The sequence below is a fragment of the Nuphar pumila genome, chromosome 10 (genome assembly GCF_984573655.1).
Source record: "Nuphar pumila chromosome 10, dmNupPumi1.hap1.1, whole genome shotgun sequence".
Lineage (NCBI taxonomy): Eukaryota > Viridiplantae > Streptophyta > Magnoliopsida > Nymphaeales > Nymphaeaceae > Nuphar > Nuphar pumila.
The window spans coordinates 41,802,551-41,828,256 of record NC_143258.1 but is presented as its reverse complement, the minus strand read 5'-3'; the positions used below and the strand labels follow the sequence as shown (position 1 = coordinate 41,828,256).

At 35.1% G+C, this 25,706-nt stretch overlaps 1 non-coding gene across 1 annotated transcript; it reads left to right on the top strand.

The window, feature by feature from the left end:
* The first annotated feature begins 21,247 nt into the window (after window positions 1-21,247).
* On the top strand, window positions 21,248-21,365 carry LOC149826734 (U5 spliceosomal RNA). The gene has a single exon (XR_016435815.1). It is a non-coding gene; the product is annotated as a U5 spliceosomal RNA (small nuclear RNA).
* The last annotated feature ends 4,341 nt before the right edge of the window (window positions 21,366-25,706 follow it).

Below are 25,706 nucleotides of genomic sequence, written 5' to 3'. Positions count from 1 at the left end.
GCAAAATTTGCTTGATTGGTAAGGCTCATAGATTACCATTCAAGCTGATCAAATCTCACAGTAGTAAAGTATATATTAGAGGTTTTGCATGCCGATATTTGGGGACCTTCTCCAGTAATGTCAAGAGAGGGGTATAGATACTGTCTTCTATGTGTCGATGAATGTTCCTATTTTTCTTGGTTGTTTCCATTGAAGAATAAAAGTGAAACTTATAATTGCTTTATGAATTTCAAGCTCTTAGTAGAAAAGCAACTTGGTGCTTCTATAAAATCTATTCAAGCTGACAATGAAAGTGAGTTTGTTAGCCACCGATTTGAAAATTTTCTCAAAACTCATGGCATAAACCATCAACTTTTCTGTGCTTATACCCCAAAACAGAACGGCCTAGTGGAACGAAAGAACAGGCACATCGTTGAAACGGGGTTATCTCTGCTGAGTGATATTGATCTAAATTTAACGTTCTAGGTGGAGGCTTTTCGCTGTGCTATATACCTGATCAATCGGCTCCCAACTATATTGCTTAATCGGCGGTCTCTTTATGAGGTATTATTTCATGAGAAATCAAATTATAATCATCTTCAAATTTTTGGCTCAGTTTGTTACCCATTTTTGATGCCTAGAAATTCATCAAAATTGGATCCTCACACTACAGAATGCATATTTATCGGATATGGATCCAGGCATAAACGATATTTATGTTTTGATCCAGCTACTAGAAAGATTATAATATCTTGGCATGTATATTTTGATGAAATGACAAGGAAGTCTCATGATACTACCTCCACTAATATAGATCTTGAACAATGGAGATTTTTGCTACCAAACCCAAGCGAACCCAGTGAACCTCAACTCGCTCACATCATGCCTACACCTGACCATAATCAAACCACTAATCTAGATAATCTAGTCACCAGTCCAGATACAAGTCCTCTCTGGATTTCCCATTTCTCAAGACCCCATATCACATGAAACTACAATCCATCCTAGTACTGAATCACCTCCTAATACCAACCCAGCCAACCCAAACGTCTAAGTTGAAGAGTCAAGTCCTTAAGAAGTTCCTGCTTGTAGTCATCATATGGTAGCCCGATCCATGATCGGGTCCATAAAACCAAAAGTTTTCAGTGTTAGCTGCCCTGGCTACTCCAATTTTGTGACAGAACCAGACATATATGAGCAAGCAACTAGATTTCCAAAATGGAGAAAAGCCATGGATGTTGAGTTTCAGGCCTTAGTTAAAAATAGAACTTGGCCTCTAGTTGAGCCTCAATCACACTTCAATATCATAGGGTCAAAGTGGGCTTTCAAAGTAAAAAGATGTGTCGATGGATCCGTTGCTCACTACAAAGCATGGTTGGTTGCGAAGGGCTTCCTTCAAGAACCTGGAATCGATTATTGCAAGACGTTCAACCTGGTTATAAAACCAATGACCATCAGGGTTCTTCTTGCTCTTGTCGTTCAACATAGTTGGACCATCAGACAGTTGGATTTCAATAATTTATTTCTAAATGGAATACTTGATAAAGAAGTTTATATGAACCAGCCTGAGGGCTATGAAGATCCTGATTGTCCTCACTTTATATGCAAATTGGACAAAGCCATATATGGTCTCAAACAAGCACCCCGTGCTTGGTATCACCGACTAAGTCAATATCTTGAGAGTAAAGGATTTCAGATCTTACAATCAGATGCTTCATTATTTATTCGTCATCAAGGGTCAGATAGATTGTTTATACTTGTATATGTTGATGACATAATCATAACTGGGATATTTGAGGAAGTGATTCAATCTATTATAAACGAACTTGGGAGCAGTTTCTCCATCAAGATCTTGGACGACTATCATACTTCCTTGGTCTTGAGGTAAAATACAAACTGCAGGGACTTGATATCAGTCAACAAAAATTTGTTCTCAAAATTTTGCAAAAGGCCCATATGTCGACAACCAAACCAATGCCTACAACCATGAGCCTACCGTCCAAAGACTCTCTACAAGATCATGAATTATTTCATGATTCCAGCCTATATCGGAGCATAATTGGATCATTATAATACCTTACTCTCACGAGGCCAGACATAGCCTATGCAGTGAATAAGTCTTGTCAATACATGAACTCGCCAACTGTGAAGCAATGGGGGCTGATCAAACACATTTTACATTACCTTCAAGGCACATCACACTATTGTTTGAGTTTTGTTAAAAGCTCAACTCAACTAGCCTTGAGAGCCTTCACAGATGTCGATTGGGCTACCAACATTGAGGACCGAAAATCAACAGAAGGGTTCATCACTTTCGTAGGAGATAATGCAGTTTCTTGGGCATCAAAGAAACAAAAAACAGTAGCCCGCTCCAGCACTGAAGCAAAATACAAAGCATTAGCCGAAGCCATTGCAGAACTACTATGGTTACAAGCTCTTCTTAAAGAGCTATGATACACACCTTCAACATCTCCTACTCTATGGTGCGATAACGTAGGCACACTCTAGTTGGCCTCAAACTTGGTGTTTCATGCTAGGACAAAGCATGTAGAAATTGACTTCCACTTCATCCGGGATCACGTCAAGAAGGGAAATATCTTGATTGAGTTCATTTGCTCATCAAAACAGCTCGTAGATGGCTTCACTAAGCCTCCCTCTACATGTCAGTTTCAGCAGTTTAGATCCAATCTGTGTGTCGGTGAGCCTGTGCTCAGATTGAGGGGGAATGATAAGAATACAAGCTGTGAAGGTAACAATAAAGGAAGATGAAGATTTGATTTTTCTGTTATTATCATAATCTTATAACGTAACATTGTAACATTTTTCTGTTACCAAATGAAGCTATTAGACTTCCTCATGTAAACCCTATCACAATTCTGCATTATGCTTCTTTTGGTTATAAATACATAAACTTGCAACTCTCAGTGTACAAGAGAGTCTGTCAAGTTTCTCAAGTGTGAAGCCTTTCTTTCAAAACCAAAGCATGTAATCCCACTCCCTTCTCCTGAGCTAGAGTCAAGATGACCTCATTCTCATCCCTTTGGGAAAGCAACTCCATGAAGGATACAAGATGAATACATATATAAAGCAATGCATGAAGTCAATGCTATAAAGCAAGTGTTATGAAGCATGGAATATGATTCTTTTTATAGCTATTATAGAATTATGTGAGAAGCAAAAAAGTCAATGTGTACGAAGCGATAGGGAAGTAAGTGGGAAGCAAAAACAATAACTATTGATATGAAATATAAAAAACAAGAGAAAAATAAGATGAAAGTGATAGAAATCGAATGAGAAGCAAAGGGAAAGCATGTTGCCATGTAAAACAGGAAGTGTGATTCTCATAAATAAGAAGTGAGTTTCCCCATGAAGCTTCCATCTTCAAAAGCATGCTTCTCCACTAAGCGAGCACTTCCAGTACTATAGAAACATAGGAATGTCAGCTAGGTCCAATGCAAGTACAACCCAAAATGAGTTTAAACTTTAAACTGATTTGTTGTCGATGCTATAGGCATCGACCAATAATAACAACTTGGCCAAAATAAACCAGGGCAAGCTCACTAAATTTGACCTATAAGTCCCATAGTAAGATATTGCAGACACTCTAACTTTGATCGAATCATTTCTTTTCAAGAGTCATATGCCAAAATTTATAATTTTTGGCTAATTTCAAATTTATGTTAAATTCAAATCAAATTTTGGCATCCGAAACAATATCCTTAAGATTTTTATTCAAAAGATCAATTAAATTAGAAGATTTTAGCTTTCCAACAAACCAAAAATCTGGTCTATTCGACTTTGGAGTCAAAAGTTATGACTAAAAAAATGTGACTTGTTTAGTAAAAACTCTTGTTTTTAGGTAGAGCCTATTTTGAATATATTCTTTTACAATAAAAAAACAAATGTTATTTTTTACTTAAAATTTAAAATAAATTAGAGAATGTTAGCTTTTCAACGCATCAAAAATCACTTCAAATCAACATTCAGATAGAAAGTTTTAACCAAAATAAGTTAACTTGTGAGACATATTTAACCTATTTTGCTAACGACCGTTCATGTGTTATTAAAAAAAATGCTAACAACACATGGATTGTTGTTAGCAACTTCTGATGTGTCATTAGCAATTTTTTTAATGTGTCATTAGAAGGGTCAAAAAATGATGAATTGTCTTTAACAAATTCCATTATGTTATTAGCAAATCCATGATGTATCGTTAACACTTTTCCTAACCACACATGGATTGTCGTTAGTAGTATTTGTTGCCAATGGCTTTTTGAATAAAAAAATGTGCACCGTTTGGAGAGAAACCGCCCAATTGTCATTTACATTTTAAGAATAAAATAATTAGAACTAAAATTATTATAAAAAAGAGTTCGATAACACAAAACAACAATTTTGAGTCTAAACCCCGTCACGTAAGCTGACCTAAGTTTTGTTTAACTTTCTACCACTAGATGGTATTGAATGCCAAATAATACAAAGTTAATAGCAAAAATCGAAGTTAAAAAACAGTCAATATGATCAAAGCTAGTCCAGAGTTTGGTATGTCTATATGATCTAGGCAGAGCCAGTGCGGCTAGGTCTTTGATCCTGGGGGTGATTTCTCCCCATAAATATAAAAAAAAATAAATCTAGGCATATGCATTGTGTCGTATTAGTTGCTCCTCACCCTACATCGGATCATCAGATCAGAGATCAGAGGCTCTCAAAGGCACCCAAGGGTGTTTAATTTAAAGAATCACGTATATGATTTTGGGTAGGATTTGCAAGTCAAATCTGTTTGGTAAGTGGCGGCTGGGATGGGAGTTTATGGATTTGGTAAATACATGGTCAAACCACCTTGGTGGTGGGTGTGTGGAAACCCGTTGCTGGGATGGGAATTTTTGCATTTGGGAGAAGAAATGAGACTATCTCTCCTTTATATTTGCACCAAGGAATGGATTTGGCAGCTACCAATTTTCCAAATGCATAGACTTCTTCGAACAACCATTTTTCAACCAGAGCCTAAGTATTTTTTTAGTTTGAAACTCTAAGGCATGATTGGGTAACTTAATGGTGGAAGTACCATCTTGAAAAAGATTTCTATGTATATAATTTTCAAAAAAGACTTGGGTGTTTCAAATCTGAAAAAAATGAAGTTGTTTTTTATTTTTTGAAGATAATTGGAGAAACCTATTTTTTAAGGATTATTAATAAATAAAGAACTTATTTTTTGTCAACAAATTATAATTGTATTTCTAGCTTTTGAATTTTATTTATTGATATATTACATATTCATTTATTCATTTATTCATTTATAGCCAATCAGGATATAATTTGCATTTATAAAAGTATTTTGAGTTATAAATCACTATATATATTATATTTAAATATATTTTTGATGGAGTTTATAAATTATTAAATTGTATTCGTGTATTATGTGGATCTTGATAATGGTTTATAGGGTAATTTGTCTTTTTTGGCTAATCTTAGTATAAGTGACATTTTTAGTGTTTTTGGCATTTGTGGTCACACATAAAGGATTCATTGTATTTCTTGGGTAGCGGTCTTTACGGACTTTGAAACTCTTCTATCATTTAGGTTTTGATTGTTCTTCACACTATTAAGATAAGATACCTTAACTGAACTTTGTAGAAAGCATGTTTATGCATTAATTGTGTAAGTATGATGTTGTTGCACTAAATATTTAAATGAATTGCAGATACAAGTTATACGCACACATCGTACTTAGTTGTTGATATCTAGGGTTCTTATGTATATATAGGTTGCTCTATATGTTTAACTGATTTGAGTGCAGGATATACCAAAAATATGATACTTATGCTAAGTATCAAAACGACTATAAACTAGTGTGCATTGAATCATTCGTATTATGAAATGTGCATGTTCACGTATGAATGAATAGAACTTATGTTTATTTACACTTGCTTCGATGTTCAATTTATGAAATACAATATTCCTTCTGCTAATGATATGATGCGTAGGATAATATTCTTTTGTATGATATGATTTAAATGCCACATGATATAAAATCATGAATGCGTGCGATAAATGTTTAAGTTTAATAGCGAACTATGGTTCGTAGAACCTTATGGATTAAATGTGTGATCTTATAATTTAGATGCCCTATAAAGTGATGTACGGTGCGATGCGAAGCATTTTAATTGTATACAGGTTTGTGCCCTTGTTGGTGGCTATAAACCTTGAGAGTAGTCAATTGTATTAATGAATGTATAAAAAATTTTTTTACTGGATATGGTACTTATTGAGAAACTGTTCCCACAAGATTCTCTATGAGGGTGCACATGACCAGATAATCTGGCTAGAGCGGTAAGTCTCAGTGAGGAAGTGCATGGTCCAAGATCAGGTAGCCCGCGAAGACGATATATTCCTGTAATAAAGTGCATTGTCCAAGACCAAGTAGACCATTCATCTAGGACAGTAACTCCTTGTGAGGTTGTATATTTTTCAGAACAGGTGATCTGACATAGATCTTGTGAATATTTATATAGTTAAATGAAATGTTATGATGAATTGTGATGATCTTCTGAGTTGATTGAGATAGACAATTATGAATCTATAGACTTAACTTTTCTTTTGTAGCATAATTATATACTGAACTCAGATGTGAGAGTCAAATCCTTATTGATTTTATATCTTGATATGAGGTTATGATTGTGACGTTTATGTTAACGTATAAGTGAATGACACATCATGCCTACAAATGACTAGTTTTGATTTATTAAGTGAATGCTACATCACACCCATATAGTTTCATTGCCAATGATAGTGTTATGATTGTCTGAGTGAATATATCACACCTATGTATCATGATTGATGTGAATTATGAATATCTAACTAAATTTGTTAGAAGGTATGTGTGTGTGTTTCATGCTGGAATGGTGAAATATCATTTGACGTATTGTTTATAAGAATTACGAATGCATATAAAAATGATGCAATGATCTGAATATCTTAGATGTATATATATATATATATATATATATATATATATATATATATGTGTGTGTGTGTGTGTGTGTGTGTGTGTGTGATGACCTCTATGACTTGAATGCATATAGATTTTGCTTTATTATGTGAGTTAAGGTTGAATAGAATATTAAGTGATGAAATGCTTGAAATGAATCACTCATAGGACATTGTTTCCTTGTCTATCACTTAACGATTCATGAATAATATATCATGTCTTTACCTTTAAATGCTTAATAGGTTTTCTTTAAGTTTGAGTTTGGGTTGCTTTATCTTTAGTGAGTCTGACCCCATTTTATGGGAGACAGGTAATGCAGGTAAAGTATGATGCATAGTTGGAGCGAAACACTGATTGTGTTGCATCCTCGAGGGTCCACTCTTACTTTCAATCTTGGTAGACACGATCTTTTCGTTTAAAGTAGTTGATCATGTAGAAATTGAACTGTTGTTTTTAAACTCTTATTTGAAATGAAATTAAAACTCTTCATATTTCAGTCTTATATTGTACATGGTTTAAAATGTATATATCCCGTACATTTTAATTTGATTGTTATCTTTAGTATAATTCCATCCAATGTTTTAACTATTTTTAAAATTATTTTCGCTTTATAAGATTTGATTTACTTATACTTATAAAAAAAAAAGATCTCAAAATTTTAATATTTGAATAATAATTAAGGTTAAAAATTTGGAGGCGTTACACCCACCATACCAACTCTGGAGCTTGCTGGTGTAAAAAAACTTCAGGTGTCTCTTGCCCACAAGGGAATACATCCAGTTCTCGCCTCGCCAAAAAGGATGCACACCCATAAGTTTCAAACTTGTGATGTCCTTTCAGCTTGGACTTGTTCAAGAGTCACCCCTACCAAATGAGTGGAACCCACATGAGTGCCTTCTCAACAAAATAAAGAACGATAAGTTTGTCACTTGGATATGGGGCCTAGGTTGCTAGGGAGTTAGTGTCAGTTCAAATCTTATGGGTGTCACTCTTTGCGCAAGCTAAAGCGTGACAACTCTCTTGGGAGCGAGGGGTAAGCCCTCCCATGGAGTTTTACGTTGCTAAGATAGCGATTGTAATTATGGCAGGCAAAGTTAATGCAGCTAAGTATCTATTCTAGAGGATGGTTTCGAGATGTAAATTTCAAAAAAAGCTTGTGACATAGACAAAATTGTTGGATAGATAAAGATGTCTGTAAAAAAATGGCCCCTTACCAAAAGCCTTTACCCTTAAATTTTTTCATGGTTCATGCCTATATATATATATATATATATTAGAGATCTGCGATGGGTTTTGGGTACTGTTCTTCATCTTGATGGACAACATCTAAGGTTCCTTGGACGGTTTTCTGTCAAGGGCCCTTTGGACATGATCTGCTCTCGCCCCTTTTTTATTTCTAACGTGTATATTTTGGGTGAGTTGTCTTTTCTTCAAGATTTTAACTTTTTTTGATATATACATGCAGAAATCGTCGTCGTGATCAGAGACTTAGTCGCATTGGTTTTGCTTGTCGTACTTACTATTACTGTCCTCTGAGAGTAAAAAATTGTGGGCTTACCAGTCTTTTCTTCAAGCTTCTAGCTTAGTAGGCCACTGTAATAGGAGTAAGTACGTACAATCCTAACAAAATGTTCGGAAGGGTAGTTATGCCATTCTCATCTTATATGAGAAAATGAGGCAACAAGTGAGGGTATGCCCTATTGCCCTATATTAGCCATAAGGAAAGGTTGTTTGATTTGAACTGTCCTCACTAAATTATCATGTTTCACGTACAAGGTTCTTTCTTTTATGTGCATAGGATTTTACTTGGGTCGGGTATACCCGGACCCAATTCGTGCCAAACCCTATAAAATCCGGTATGGTGATAAATAAGAAGGCCTGATTAAGACTCAGGTCTGGACCCGAAAGTCCAATTAATACATGGATCTGAGTATAGTTTATGCAATTTATAACATACTTGGGCTCGACCGATCGAGGATTAAGACCCTTAACTTTTTAATGTAAAAATGATAAAAAATTGTTCATGTAGTTTTTATCGGGTCTAGGTATGGTTTCTCCTACGGTGAGTCTGACGGGTGTGAACACAATATCATACTTGAAAATCAGGGCGAAGTCTGGTTTCACCGGGGTCCGAACCAACCCGATCTGTTGACACTCCTAAGTACGAGGATCCTTGTGAGTTGAGTGAGGTGCCTACAAAGTTTTACGTTGCCAAACAATGACCTGACACACACTCCAGCTTAGGGGCGTGAATCATTGTGGGCTTCTTGTAAGCATTATGGAACATCGATTCTGTAATTATTACCAACGGGAGGCTATGCTTGATTGGCAAGACTAGTTAGTGCACTTTACCTTGTGTTGGGACATTTGAAATCCCCTTATGTAGGGACATTGCAAGTGTTGAAGCTTATGGAAAGTTATCCCAAGCATATTGTACGATCTGTTATGAGATCACGATAATCAAGGAAGTGGATATCCTGTAAATCTTACCAAGGATATCATATATTCTATTGTGAGAAACAACGGTAATCAAGGTCTCCATTTGAATATATCGTGAATCAGATACAGAGATTTAAGGAAATATTTTAAATGTTATTGATGATCTTTATCCAGAATCTGCCAATGTACAAGTATATATATATTAGCTTTGTAAATGTATTTTATTCATTCAATACACAAAATTCTTTTCTCTTCCTCTGCGTACTTTACGTGGTATCAGAGCAGTCAACCTGGGTTTATCTTTAGTGCAGATCAAAATCAAAGCACGTCTGCAAGACCTTTTCAATTTGTTCATTTTTTTTAACAGGCTCATCTTTTGTGGGATTTGGTCAGCATGTCTCCTATTTTCTTGCCTGCCGACGCTCTCCGTTGCTCACCAATACTCACCATTTTTTTGGTCTAGCAGAGCAATTTTGTCCCACCTGTTGTCAGAACAGGGTAGTTGCAAGTTTTTTTTATCATCGTATGGTACTGTCACCTGCATCAAGACTATGTCATCATCTGAAGCACATCATGTTACTGGTAGCATCATGTCAACTGATGCTAACACAAACAATCATTACTATCTGTACCACTCCGACAATCCGGGTTAGGTATTGGTTTCTAATCTCCTTACAGACGATAACCATGCTTCCTGGACTCGGGCTATGATGATTGCCCTCACTACCAAAAATAAAATCGCATTTGTTGATGGAAGTCTTCCTGCACCAGATGCATCTTCCCCAAATGCCATGGCATGGGTTAGATATAATATGGTTCTTTCTTGGCTTTTCAATTCTCTCACCAAGGAGGTCACATATAGTGTTCTGTATGCTTAAACGACAACTAAAGTTTGGTGTGAACTTCATGAGCGCTTTGCCCAAGTCAGTCGACCTCGTATATTTCAATTGCAAAGGTCCATCATAATGTTCCATCAAGATAACTCATCAGTTTCTACATATTATACAAAACTGAAAATATATTGGGACGAGCTTAATGCTTATCTTGCCTTGCCGTCTTGTTCGTGTGGGGCGGCTAAAGCATTGTCTGATTATAGGCAAAATGAAAAGTTAATTCAATTTCTCGTGGGATTGATTGAGTCATATGCGGGGGTTAGAAGCAATATTCTTGTTATGGATCCTCTACCGACAATTAACAAAGCTTATAATCTTCTTCTTCAAGAAGAGCGTCAAAGAGATGTTTGTATCCCCTCACTTATGAAGGAAACGTTGCTGCGTTTGCTAAAAGAAATATTAGATTTCAAAAAGATCAGTATGAGAGTAGATTCAAAGGAAAAGAGAGGCCAAAATATAATCATTGTGGAAAAATGGGACACATGAAAGACAAATGCTACAATTTGCATGGGTTCCCACCACGCCTTAATAATCAACTTGCCGCCAATGCATCTCTTACCAATTCATCCACAAAGGAATCCATGCTCGTTGCTCCTCAGTTAACCACGGATCAGTACAACCAACTTTTATCTCTTCTGACGACAGGTAAACAAAGTCTGATGGTGAACATGACAGGTAATGGTGTCTCATGCTTTTCTTCGTTTTATTCTACTAGTTGGATTTTGGATACTGGAGCAACCAATCATATGTGTTGCTCTTTATCTTTGATGACTAATGTCAAAAAGTATACCGGTTTCAAGCCCATTAAACTTCCAAATGGAACGACCACCTCCATATCTCACATTGGTCAAGTCATGTTGTCCCCAAAACTTACTCTTTATAATGTATTGTATGTTCCATCCTTCAAGTTAAATCTCATATCTGTATCTAAACTCTCTCAATGTTACAATTATAATGTCCTTTTCTCCCCTTCTTCATGCCAATTACAAGACCTGGAGATGAAGGAGACGATTGGATCAGGTAGAGAGTGCATGTGACTTTATATTCTTGATGATGGTGGAAGTATGGTTATTGCCACCTTAATGAATAAAGATCAGATGAACATTTGGCACATGCGTTTGGGTCATGCTTCTGATTTACGTTTAAAATCCTTATTTCAAAATTTTGATTTGATACAAAATAAACAAACTGTATGTGAAATTTGTCCCCTTGCCAAATTCACACGGTTGCTCTTTCCTATTAGTGCATGTCAATCTCAAGGTCTTTTTGAACTTGTTCATTTTGATATTTGGGGAGTTTATAATGTGACATCTTTTACTAGAGCTCATTTTTTTCTAACCATTGTTGATGATTTTAGCAAAGCAACATGGATTTTTTTAATGAGATATAAATCCCAGACACAAAAAATCTTGAGAAATTTCATTAAAATTGTCAAAATTCAATTTAACAAACGTGTGAAACAAATTCGATCCGACAATGGAGCAGAATTTTTTTCACATGAAATTCAAAATTTCTTGCAAGCAAATGGGATTTTACATCAACACTCTTGCATCGGGACTCCCCAACAAAATGGCATTGTTGAAAGAAAGCATCGACACTTGCTCGAAGTCGCCCGCACAATTAAATTTCAAGCTAACATGCCAACAAAATTTTGGGGAAAATGTATTCTCACCGCTGCATATTTAATCAATCAAACTCCCACAATTACCTCTTCTAACAACCACATACCACATGAACTTCTTTATGACATCAAAGGAAAATATGACCATCTCAAGGTTTTTTTGTTGTCTTTGTTTTGCGCTTTATAGTTCTAAAAATAAATTTGATACTCGTGCCAAGAAATGTGTTTTTGTAGGATATCCTTTTGGACAAAAAAGGGTACAAGGTGTTCGATTTGGAAACAAACACTATTTTTGTTAGCCGGGACATAGTATTTCATGAAACTGTATTTCCCTTTAAGGAAGCACACTTTTTTGAAACATTCTCCAAATAGTTCTCTGAAGTCATTTTACCCAATCCCGTTGCGAACATGTTCCATTCAAATTGTCCTCTTGAAAATGTTTTTCAAAATCAGCATTCATGCCCAATCTCAAGTGACAATAGTCATCCAGATCCTAATTCTAATTTGAATATTCGGCGGCCTGAACGGATCCGATTCAAACCCACTTATCTATTAGATTATGAATGTTACCAAGCACTTCTTTATGGCCATTCATCACCTACCTCCAAAACATCTACTTCTCATCCCATGTCCTCTTGTCTAGAATTTTCTAAACTCTCCAATTCCTATCGTCTTTTCTTGGCCTCCATTTCTGCCCATGAAGAACCTAAGGACTATCTTACTGCCATGAGGGATGAAAGTTGGAAGGCTGCCATGGATGCTGAGGTACGGGCCCTTAAAGAAAATAACACATGGACCCTTATGACTTTACCCCCGGGAAGCATGCTATACTATCAAAAAGGGTCTATAAGATTAAATACAAATCAGATGGGAGTATAGAGCGCTACCAGGCTCGATTAGCGGCACAAGGTTATACTCAACAAGAAGGATTGGATTATCATGACACATTTGCTCCAGTTGCCAAGTTAGTTACTATGAGGTGCCTATTATCCATTGTCGCCCACCACAATTGGTCCCTTCATCAATTAGATGTTAATAATGCATTTTTGCATGGGGACCTTGACGAAGAAATTTATATGCAGTTGCCACCCGGGTATCATCGACAGGGGGAAAGCCGATTATGTCAACTTAACAAATCTCTATATGGGCTCAAACAAGCTTCCAGACAATGGTTTGCAAAGTTTTTCAATACTCTCATCAAGTTCGGTTTCACACAATCTCGAGCAGATTACTCACTCTTTTTTAAGAGACATGTTGGACAGGAAATATTTATTTTGGTTTATGTAGATGATGTTATTATAACAGACAATGATGATGTGGCCATTGAGAAGCTAAAAGAGCTTCTTGACAAAACATTTCACATCAAAAATCTGGGAAAATTAAGACACTTTCTAGGTATAGAGGTGGCACGATCAAGACAAGGGATATTTCTTAATCAAAGAAAGTACATTCTTGATTTATTAAAGGAAGCAGGATTTTTTGGATCAAAACCATCAGCTATACCCATGGAGTCTCAAAAGAAGTTTGATCATAGTGGAAACATGGTCACAAATGCAGCTGGTTTTAGGAGGTTAATTGGTTGACTGATTTATCTGACCATTATAATTCCGGATATCACATTCACTGTGCATATTCTCAGCCAATTCATGCATGAACCACGAGAACAACATTGGGAGGCTGCCACCAAATTATTGAGATATCTAAAGGGAACACCTGAGCAAGGTATCATGTTAAAAGCAAATAATAAACTCAAATTGAGTTGTTATGTGGACTCTGACTAGGCAAGTTGTCCAATAACAAGAAGGTCTACATTGGGTTATTGTACCTTTCTAGGTGACAATATCATATCTTGGAAAACGAAGAAACAGACAATTGTTTCTAGATCATCAGCAGAAGTTGAATTTAGAAGCATGGCTACAAGAACAAGTGAAGTTGCATGGTTAACATATCTTCTTGAAGACCTTGGTTGTAAGCAAGATAGCCCAGCAGTCTTATTCTGTGACAACCAAGCCGCAAAGCATATAGCAGCTGATCCGGTGTTCCACAAACGAACAAAACATATTGAGTTAGATTGTTACTTTGTTCGAGAAAAAATAGAGACAGGAGTAATTCGTACCGAGTACGTTCGAAGTAAAGATCAAAGAGCGGACATACTTGCCAAAGCATTAAGTAAAGAAAGTTTCAGGTATCCGGTGAACAAGTTGGGTGTGCTAAACATAGAGGTGGCAACTTGAGGGGTAATGTTGAAGCTTATGGAAAGTTATCCCAGGCATATCGTATGATCAGTTATGAGATCACGATAATCAAGGAAGAGGATATCCTGTAAATCTTACCAAGGATATCATATATTCTATTGTGAGAAACAACGGTAATCAAGGTCTCCATTTGAATATATCGTGAATCAGATGCAGAGATTTAAGGAAATATTTTAAATGTTATTGATGATCTTTATCCAGAATCTGCCATTGTACAAGTATATATATTAGCTTTGTAAACATATTTTATTCATTCAATACACAAAATTCTTTTCTCTTCCTCTGCGTACTTTACAACAAGCTTGAATCCCAATGGTATATGGTTGTATAACCAGTAGGGGTCCGTCTAACTCTTGCTTTCTCTGTCCCCCCCCCCCCAAAAAAAAAAAAAAAAAAAGATTCTCCACAATCATTGCTACTAGTTGAGGCCAATACTTTATGTTCACTACACATACCTTTTAGCGGTTGCAAATATTTTTTTAGCATAAATGTAAGGATTGCAGGCCAACCAAATTCTAAAAAAGGTATTTGATTCCTAAACAATATAATAAACAATGAATCTCATAATTATCATAAAAATAAAAAACAATTCAGGACAATTTTCAATTGGTGAAGCTGAGGCACTTGGATCCCTAGTTACATACATACATATTTAAAAAAATATGTAATTTTCAAATTTTTCCCAAAGGGTCACTGCTCCGCTTGTTGTGCATTGAACACTGGATCTAAGGATGTATTCATGTAGAGCCTTACTAAATCCAGAAAATTTCATGCCCAGATATTTGTATCTTTGTGAGATCTGTCAGCATGATTGCTTTTTATTGAACTCTAGATTTGAAGATGTAAATCATATAGAGCCTTGCTAAATCCAAAACATACCATATCCAGATCTGAGCAATGTTGGTCCAATCCATTTTCTTCCTCTCGTTCAAAAATTTGTACATCTTTTCTTTGCTCCCCTCTCTCTCTAATTTCATTATTTTCTCTCCCACTTAAATTCAGTAATAACTCCAAGAATATTCAACCTATCCTTAATCCTTGATCACTGTAGTTGTCAGTTCAAATTCCATGAAAACATTGCCAAGCACAAAAGATGTGGACACGGCTTGACTTATGACTCGAGTTTGATACACCATTTAGAAAATTTTCTGAAATATAGGATAAGGTGATACAGGTTTTAAATGTTTTAATCTGAAAAAAAAGTTATTTTTTGGTATGAAAATATATAATCATTTGCTTTTATTGAAATATTACTAAAAGTTAAAATAGTGTTTAACAAATTAATTAAAATAATGTCCATACATGTTGCAGTCATGTCCTCACTCATGACGCAACATATAAATGGTGTGTCCCAGTGACATGGATCGACATAGTCCCAAAAATAAATAAACAAATTGTATTTTATTACTAATAAAACAAGAACTTAAAGGTTGTGTTTGAATGCATCGACTCTTGGGATTTGAAATCCTTATATTTGAGAACCATGGATCTCTAACCCAACCATACAGAGGGGGCCCACACACCTCGCTAGGTGGGTCAACTAAAGGCTTTCAAGTTGAAGGAGGTGGATCAACTTAAGGCTTTCAATGTTTGTCACTAACTGCTGAGAATTTGGTTTATTAACCAAACCGTTGTACCAAAGTTTCTACCCAATATACTACAGGGACCTTAGAGTGAAAAATAATTAATATTTCCAACTCTACTACGGTCCCCTGTCTTCTCTCAGCTAGCCCATTTTGTTCAAGGGTCTTAGGGCATGAAATATTATGCTTGATTTCATTCTGTTTTAGAAAATAATTTTAGTAGACGTATTCCCGCCACCATCTGATTGAATAACCTTTATTTTCTTTCCAATTCGGGTTTTAATAAAATTATGAAAAATCTCAAAACATTCAACCAACTCTGATTGTTGCTTTAAAGGTAGAACTAAGTATAACGAGAGTGATCATCCAAAAAAATGCACAATAGTGAAACCCTTGATTAGAAATTGTAGGAGACGGACCCATAAATCTTAATGAACCTTATCAAAAGGCTTATTATATGAATAACTAGAATCATAAAATGACACTCGACACTACTTGGCCATTGCACAACTGGTGCAACTTTTATTCAACTTATGCAAAAAAAACTATTAATTATCATTTTTATTCTTCTTCAAGAAATTCACGACCTCCATTTGTGGGTGCCTGAGCCTTTGATGCCAAATGTTGTCATGCACTACTCAATAACGAGTAGCAAAGCGAGTTTCATTCTTTCTTGGATCAAGAATATAGAGATCTCCACTTCTATGCCCCACTGCTACTCCCGACTTGCTTGCCCTGTCCTTTAAGATAAACCCATTGGAGTAAAATTTGACAGCCAGTGGTTGTTCCAAAGTCAATTGGCTAACATAAATTAAATTTCTTATTATTTCTTCTTAAATTGGCCAACATTTGAGAGTCATGTGGTTTGGCTTGAAGCAGATCTGGCATACCCCATCGGTTTTTGCGCTTGATGTTTGATTTTGAGTTTGGACTCCTTGCTATAGCTGATTATTATTTTGTTCACCTCTTCTATTTGAACCTTGATTATTGACCTCCTTGATCTATTGGCTGACTCTTGGGAGAATCCTCTCCCTCTTTGATGTGAAATTTCCAGAACTTCTCCCTTACATAGTGACAAAAGTTAAATTGAAACGACAAATCATTGGTAGCTAAAAATTTGTGAGAGTTTTTTTTTTTAAAATCTCACATTTTTGGCAAAATTACGACAATAAAAAATTAAAATATATTTTTTATAAGAAAATATACATAAAAATATTTAAAATTAAAAATACATATTTTTTATGATAAATAGATGATTAAAACATAAATATCATGTTTAAAATACGATATTTATGTTTTTGATGAAAAACTCAATAGAAATTGAAAATATCTTAAGAATTTACTCATTTTAATTTTTGGATAATTTCTCACGATAATTTTGTGAGATTTTCATAAATCTCAGGAGATTTGTCACTATGCTCCGTTGAGGGTGACCAAAGAAGGCAACATTGTAATTGACAAAGATTGATAGTTTGCCTACATGAAAGCTCTTCATAGTTTAATGTCCTTGAAGCATTGGGACAATCTCTTTGAACGTCAAAGTAGGAGGTTTTGACATTGTTGCCACTAAGTACTCATATATATGTCTGAGTCTGTTCAACAACATAGAAACCTTGGTATGAACATTGATTGGTTTCTCGATTGCTGCCAATTCAACACAAACATTTTTAAAATTAAGATAATCAAACACAGACAACTTTCTTTTGTGAATCATTTGCAACTTTAGCAAGAGATGACACTCTCTTTCTTGAGAGTCCAATGTGAATGTTACTGAAACTTTTAAGACTGAATCATCGTAAACGTGTTGTCTTTTAAGCAATAGTTGCTCTACTTAGAATCAAGTCATCAGAGTAATGAGTACTCATGTAACTATGCTCTCAAGATACAACCGAGCTTTTGAATGATCGGACCATGCCCTACACTGGGTGAGCCCAACAACCTCGACACAGACCCCCCTTGAACAACCTATTGACTAGTGTTGAATCAGGTATAAATTTTGAGTATGGATACGAGTATGAATCTGGATCCTATAACAACTTGGCTATGGATCACAACTGGATCTAGGCTAACTCAATTAGGACCAAAAGAATTTGGGCTAACTGAATCTGGGTTAACCGGATCGAGATAGCAATCGAACCTGGATTCGAATAGTAACTGAATCCGAACTTTGAACTTTGAAAACCAAAAGAGGAAAGAGAAAGAATAACTCAAGGAGAATATAGTGAGCAGAGTGCACTCGTGAGAGAAAGAGGAGAGAAGAGAATGAGATGCTTAGAATAGGAGAGGGTCGGGGTTTATATAGGACCTAGCCCAACAATTATCAATTAAGGTCATAAAGGGCTTTGAATAGGCCCAAATGATCAGAAATAAATGGACCACGGCCAGCTAAACAGTCATTCATGAATGCCCAAATGGCTGGAAAGAGAGGGCACCCATTTTGGGTCCAAAATAATAATGGAAGGGTCAAAGTCAATCAATACTGGGTCAATAATAGAAGGTCAATAAGTTTGGATGGCTATGGACCGTTTGGATCTTTAATGCCCATGCAAAAATGTTGGGCAAGGCCCAAACGGATTATGGTCAGTGTCCAAAAAGATTCAAATAGTTTTAATGGAAAGTCAAAATCGATTTAATGGTTGGTCAAAGGTGAAAAATATACTTGAGGATTAAAATAGTCATAAGTAGTCAAAAATGAAACCAAACCGAGTCAGGTCGAGTCTAGGTCTGTAATCCACAAACCCAAATCTAAATCTAAATCTAAATATATGTTATTTATGATCCAAGATCCAATTGTGGGTTTATAGGTTTGTTCAAGCCCAAAATCTAATGCCCTTGAGGGCAATGCACTCTAAGGCACCACCCTTCTATACAAAGTCAATGAAAGTTCCTACAACTTCCAAGACCAAACTTTTGTAGAAAACTCAAAACCCACAACTTAATCAAATGAAGAAAAATAAGTAGGAAACTTAGGTAGTTTTAAGATATAATCCCAATAATCCCCATGTGGATTAAAACTATAAGAAGAGGTCTCAAGAGGCAATTCGCAAAGTGTATAATTGAGGGTACCTTTTGGATTTAAACCCCTATGTTAGTGTTACTTAGTCTTAGTTAGTTTGAGATCTCAATGACGTTAGTTTTGAATTGAGAATCATAATTGACTTTCTAGACAATGTAACAAACACTTTCACTTTAGGTGGTCAAAAGTGTGTTTATCAATATATAAAAGCCGCACATTAAGGGTCATGTGTTGTATCCCAGTTTTATGAATGCTTTAAAGACAAAGTTCAATGTCTCATATAAGGCAACCCCTACCTTTATACTCACATAGATAAGTCCATCAAGGGTGTAAATTTGTTCGAAACAAACCCAACTATAAGGCATATGGATCTTATTAAGAGTCCAACTCGAATCAAGCTATGTATGCAAGTTTCAAGCACTTGACATCAAGAATGAAAAAATTATTAAGTATTCAATTTAGTTACAAAGAGACTTGTTCTTTCATTAAACCACTCAACATAGTTTGACCATTATCATGTGGTTGTGTTCCCATCAATGATGTTTGCCTTTATAGACTTTAACTCAATTTTTCTTGATGTCTTAAATACAATATCTCGAGAAAATCCTTTTGTCGACGGATCTGATAAATTTCTACATATTCAATTGAGATTACTTTTTGCTTGAGTAAATTATTCACATAATTATGCTTTAGACTTATATGCCTAACTTTTTCACAAAAAATATTACTTTTTGCTTTATATATAGTTGTTTGACTATCACAATGCATAACTATTGAGCGTACAAACTTATCTCCTAATGGCATCTTCATTAAGGGATTTTTTAGCCACTCAGCTTTGATACTGGCTGATGCTAGTTCTATCAAATCTATTTTCATTATAGAATGAGTTATCATGATTAGTTTCTTGAATCTCCAAGCAATTACTTCACATTTATGGGTAAATATCCAACCACTTGTGGATAATGATTTATTAAAATAAGAAATCCAATTTGTATCATCGTACCCTTCAAGTACAATGGGTTCTCTCTCATAAAATCTTTCATATTCTAAAGTTTCTCTTAAGTACTTCAGTACTCGATATATTGCATTTCAATGCGCTTGTCCTGAATTACTAGTTTATCAACTCAGCTCACTCATGCTAAATGTTATGTTTGGTTTAGTTCTTAACACTAGGATCGACAACTTGCACATATGAGGCTGCCAATAATACTTGCATAATCTAACTAGGATATACTTTTTTCAGTATTAATCGACAACTTAACACTATGATCAATCGGAGTAGCAACATTATTATAATTATACTGATTATATTTTCTAATTATTTTCTCAAAATAGAGAGATTGAGTTAATCCATAATCATTTTCATGTCTAATAAGTTCAATACCAAGTATAACATCAGCTAAACTCATGTCGAACTTAGATGAAATAAATCTTTGGATATTATTTATGCATTCTACATTATTACTCATGATTAACTTACCATCCACATAGAGATAAATAATTATAACATTATTATCTTTTATTTTGCTATATATGCATTTATCAAAGTTATGAATTTTAAAACCATATTAAATGATGACTTTATCAAATTTCTCATGTCATTGTTTAAGTTTTAAACCATACAATGACCTTAAGAGATTGCAAACTTTCTTTTCTTGATCGGGTGTTATAAACGATTGTTTAGGTGATTATTTTAATCCATACAATGACCTTAAGAGATTGTAAACTTTCATTTTTTTGACCTGGTGTTATATAACCTTCCAGTTGTTGCATATAAATTTTGTTCCTCTAAGACACCATTCAAAAAGACAATTTTGACATCCATTTGATGAATTTTAAAATTGTAAATTAATGCAAAAATAATTATTATTCTAAGTCATGAAATCCTACTTCGAGGAGTATAAGTGTCAAAATAATCAAATTCAGATTTCTGTTTGAAACCTTTAGCTACAAGTCTAGCATTAAAGTTTTCAATAGTCATTAGTTCAAATTTTTCTTTTGAAAATGCATTTGCGTCCCAAGGGTTTAAAACTAGATGATAAATCAACCAAAATTTGGGTTTTATCTGAATTAATCATAAATACCTCACTAACTACAGTCACCAAGTCGTCATCGAGTTTACTAGATTTATTGCTTTAAAAATCCTTTCGGGGTCGGCATTTTCTTGCATAGTGACCCGATTTTTCATAAGTATAGCAGAAAACATTTTTCTCTTTTGAGCATTGAATATGAATTTCTTGTTCTTATCTCTAAGTCTGAGTTTGAACTTTAGTTGGCATTCAACCATGTTCATCTTAATACAAACCCCTTTTACTTTAGTTTTTTTATCTCTAGACTGAGCTTCCTCATCCGTTTTGTTCTGTTGGGTGGTTTCAACAAATGAATGTGTTAGACCCATATCGATCAGCGAGAGATGTTGGTGGCCAAGTCTCTTGTATATAAAGGGGTGGGATGCAACCCTTTAAAATCACGCAGCCGCGTGGTGAGCACAGAGCGAACTATCCTTTCGCCTTTTACTAAAGAATACCGTGTGCTCGCCACTTAAAAACGGCATACGCCTATTTTTGGAGGGCGTTTCCCTCAAGGGAGAACCCTATCAATGTTCTTGATTTAAATTCTTTGCTTCGATCGGGCTATTGTTTTTTGTCATGTTTTATCGTGTCCAAACTTGTCTCGAGTCTCTTTAATGATGTTTTCACTTGGTACGGACAGCTCCTTTGTTTGGATATTGATGGACAGGAGGTGAAAACCGATTTGTTATAGGTTGGGTCGTGGATTGGATCTTCATTCTGGATCCCATGACACCTTGGAAGTTATTGGATTTAATTGGCCCGTAATTCCCCCCGTAAGTGCTTTAATTGGCAAATAGTGATTAATCAGCCTCGACCATCCTCATCATTTAGATTCTTTGAAAAATCATGATTAATCACCACAAAAAAAATAGTCATTTACATTTTAAGAATAAAATAATTAGAACTAAAATTATTATAAAAAAAGAGTTCGATAACACAAAACAACAATTTTGAGTCTAAATCCCGTCACGTAAGCTGACCTAAGTTTTGTTTAACTTTCTACCACTAGATGGTATTGAATGCCAAATAATACAAAGTTAATGGCAAAAATCGAAGTTAAAAAACAGTCAATATTCTCCCCGTAAATATATATATAAAAAAATCTAGGCATGTGCCCTATGTCGTATCAGTTGCTCCTCACCCTACATCGGATCATCAGATCAGAGATCGGAGGCTCTCAAAGGCACCCAAGGGTGTTTAATTTGAAGGATCGCATATATGGTTTTGGGTAGGATTTGCAAGTCAAATCTGTTTGGTAAGTGGCAGCTGGGATGGGAGTTTATGGATTTGGTTAATACATGGTCAAACCACCTTGGTGGTGGGTGTGTGGAAACCAGTTGCTGGGATGGGAATTTCCGCATTTGGGATAGGACCTCTAAATCTTATCCAAACACATCAAATCCCTAGATTTAGGCTAGTAACTTCCTTGGCCATTAATCAAAGAAGCTCTTTCAAATAGCATTTTGCCAACTCACCTTTGGATGAATATGGATCTTTGGTTCTTGGATCGATAATATTAGAATCCAAATTTGTTCAAAAAGCTATAAATAGGGGTTTAGTCTCTCCCTATTTCAGATCTAGAGTTCAAAACCTAGCCGTGCATATACTCTACTGAAATCTCTGCACAACTAGACCTAGTCTTACCTAGCCTAGCTAAGCCCATTTAACCTAACCTTGGATCTAGATCCTCTATCTCTCCCACCTTTGGAGCCCGTGACTAGTTGAAATGTTGCTTAAGTTCCACTGCGCTTGTCATGTCATAGAAAAGGTTTACCTAAGCCCAAAGTGAGATTTGGTTTATTCTTATGTTTGTTTTATTAATTTGATTTATTTTATAAATGTGGATTTGACTAAGCTTCATATATTGTTCATGTGTCTTATTTTTTTTTCTGAGACTTGGTGGCCTGCGTCATCAAGCTCGCTTTTCTTTTTAGGACCAGTGTACAAGGTTTGTGAACCCATAAAATTGAAGCATGTGTTGAAGATTTTGAGGTCCTAGTGTGGCTGATACCTACTTAATGGAGGAGGAAATGCTCGCAGCTTGAAGAACGTACCCTGCAAACTCTCAAGTTTGGATCCAGATTTTGATCTAAATTAAAATTTTGTTTTGGAAAATCCTCTTTTTGCGCTTTCAAAAATTTGAAGATCCACAAAATGGCGATCATGGTTATACTGCTTGTCTAGACTTTGAAACCAACATCTCTAGGATTTTCAGCACTATGACAATATATTTATTTTTATTTTATTTTTTGGATATTGGATCAACCTCGGATCCAAAATCTAAGTTTTTGCTTTCTTTCATGTTCGACCATGTTATGTTGTAGAGTCCTAGAATATGTTCTACAAACAATAGTCGTCACATAGTCTATTTTTTGAAAGTCAATTATCTCGAACCAATAATTAGATCAAGGTAATCTTAGTGGAGTTGGAAAGCTGACTTCTTGTTCTACCTCTGTTATTTTTTCTGCTTCCTCCGATTTTCAGCATTGGTGGCCAAAAATTAGCTTAAAATAATCAAAAAAGATGTTCTAGCACCTATTTTTCTCATGTCTTAGGTGCGTTGTCAGGGCTCTATCTAGTATCTCTTGATCACTTTTTAATGAATATGGTGTCGTTGGAAATGTCTTTGACTCTAAATTCTTTGTTCTTTTTGGAGTTATCTCGAAATCCATTGTTTTCTGAGTCCAAAATTAGTGTAAAAAATCTAATATAGATATTGGATTTTATGAATAATCCAATGACTCTAATTTTGGATCAAATCGGATTTTTAGGTACCAAAAATCCATGGTTCCATCACCCCAAGTCTCTATTATGTACTCTGGTTGCTTGTGTGCTGCATTTGGGCCCAAAAAAATCTTTGGGTAAAGGTTTCCCTTATATCCAATTTTCGATCATATTAAGAAGTTAATTTATCATGAAAATAAATTTCTTTCTTCTTAAAACATAAAAAAATTTTGCAAGACATTTTTTTTTAATATGTTTACGTCTAGAATTAAGTTGAGCCTTATTGCCTCAAAATGCTATAAGGCTTACCTCTTGTGTATATTTTTCAAAAATGCCTCGTCATGCTTCATAGGTTTTTAAATCCTTCGTTGGGGTTTTGATAATTGCTTGTTGTAGCACTGCAATGCCAAGACAAATTTCTTTGGTTTTCTTGAAAATAAATTCTAATAGAGTTGCCATTTTTCCTGATATTCCAAAAGAGCCATATATTTCTTAAAAAAATATTTTATGACCCAATTTTTCACAACTGTCAAATAGAGTCCCCATCAAGATTAAATAATCGAGATTTTTTCTTTTATAGCTTGAATACAACAATGATCCACTACAGACGGTTGAGATATAGAAATAAATCATATGACTTATCTTTCCAGATTCTATTACAGCCCACTATACACAGTTTGCAAGAGCACAGCCACGCAGGTCATATTCTTATCTACGAGAGTGCTCCTATTGCATGATAAAACAAGCATAACAACCTTTTCAAAGTAAGGTTAAAACGACTTTTTATGAGGATCTTAGCAAATATCAGGCAACAGGCAGGTCTTCAAATGGAAATATCTATTTTCTTTAAGTTTTAGCCTTCTTTAAAGTATTGGGGTCAAACCAGAACATGTCATCCCGCTCCTTCCTGTGTAAGAGTCAACATGACCTCATCCTCATCCCCTTGGGAAAGCAACTCCATGCAGGAACTCATGTGCATCATAATAAATTCCTGTTATTTTGTGCTAGAGTGGGGGATGTGAAACCATAGTTAGTTATTAGGTTACAAAATGAATACAAGAAGCAATGTGTGGAGTCAATGCAAGAAAGTAAGTGTTAAAAAGTAATATGAAGCATGCAGTTGGATTCATTTTTGAAAGCGATTGTGGAAGTGTGTGAGAAGTGAAGAAGACAGTGTGTAGGAAGCAATGGAGAAGTGGAAAGCAAAAACATTAAATATTATTATGAAATATAAAAAACAAGAGAAAAACAAGATGGAAGGGATATAAATTGAATGAGTAGCAAAGAGAAAGCATGTTGCCTTATAAAGCAGCAAGTGTGCTTCTCACAAATAAGAAGCGAGTCTTCCCTTCCATTTTCTAAAGCATGATTCCTCACTAAGTGAGTACTTCTAGTAACTATGTGTGAATCAGTAAGAAACATAGGAATGTCGGCTAGGTCCAAAGCAAGTACAACCCAAATTGAGTTTCAAATTTAAACTCATTTGTTGCCTATGCCTTGGGTATGGACCAATAATAACAACTTGCCCAAATCAAATCATGGAAAACCCACTAGATTTGACCTACAACAAGTATCACCGTAAGATATTATTGACACCTCAATTTTGACCGAGTCATTTCATATCATGAGTCATATGCCAAAATTCAGTATTTTTAGCTAATTTTAAAATTATACTAAATTTAAATTTATTTTTTGGCCTCTAAAATTACACTTACAAGAATTTTGTCCAACATATTAATTAAATTAAAGGATTTTAGCTTTCCAACAAGCTACAAATTAGTCAAATGTTATGACCAAAACAAAGTGAATTATTTAGTAAAAATCCTCTTTTTAGGTAGGTCTTATTTTGAATACTTTTTTTTTACCATCAAAAAGATCAAATTTGTTTTTTCACTTAGAATATTAAAGTAAAGGTTGTTAGCTTTTCAACGCATTAAAAATCACTTCAAAATGACATCTAGAAAGAAAGTTATGGCCAAAATAAGTTAACTTGTCGGACCTATTTAGCATGTTTTGCTAACGACAGTTCATGTGTCATTAGAAAAATGCTAACGACATATGGATTGATCTAGATCCCCTATCTCACCCACCTTCAGAACCCGCACCTAGTTGGAGTACTACCTAAGCCCAACATGA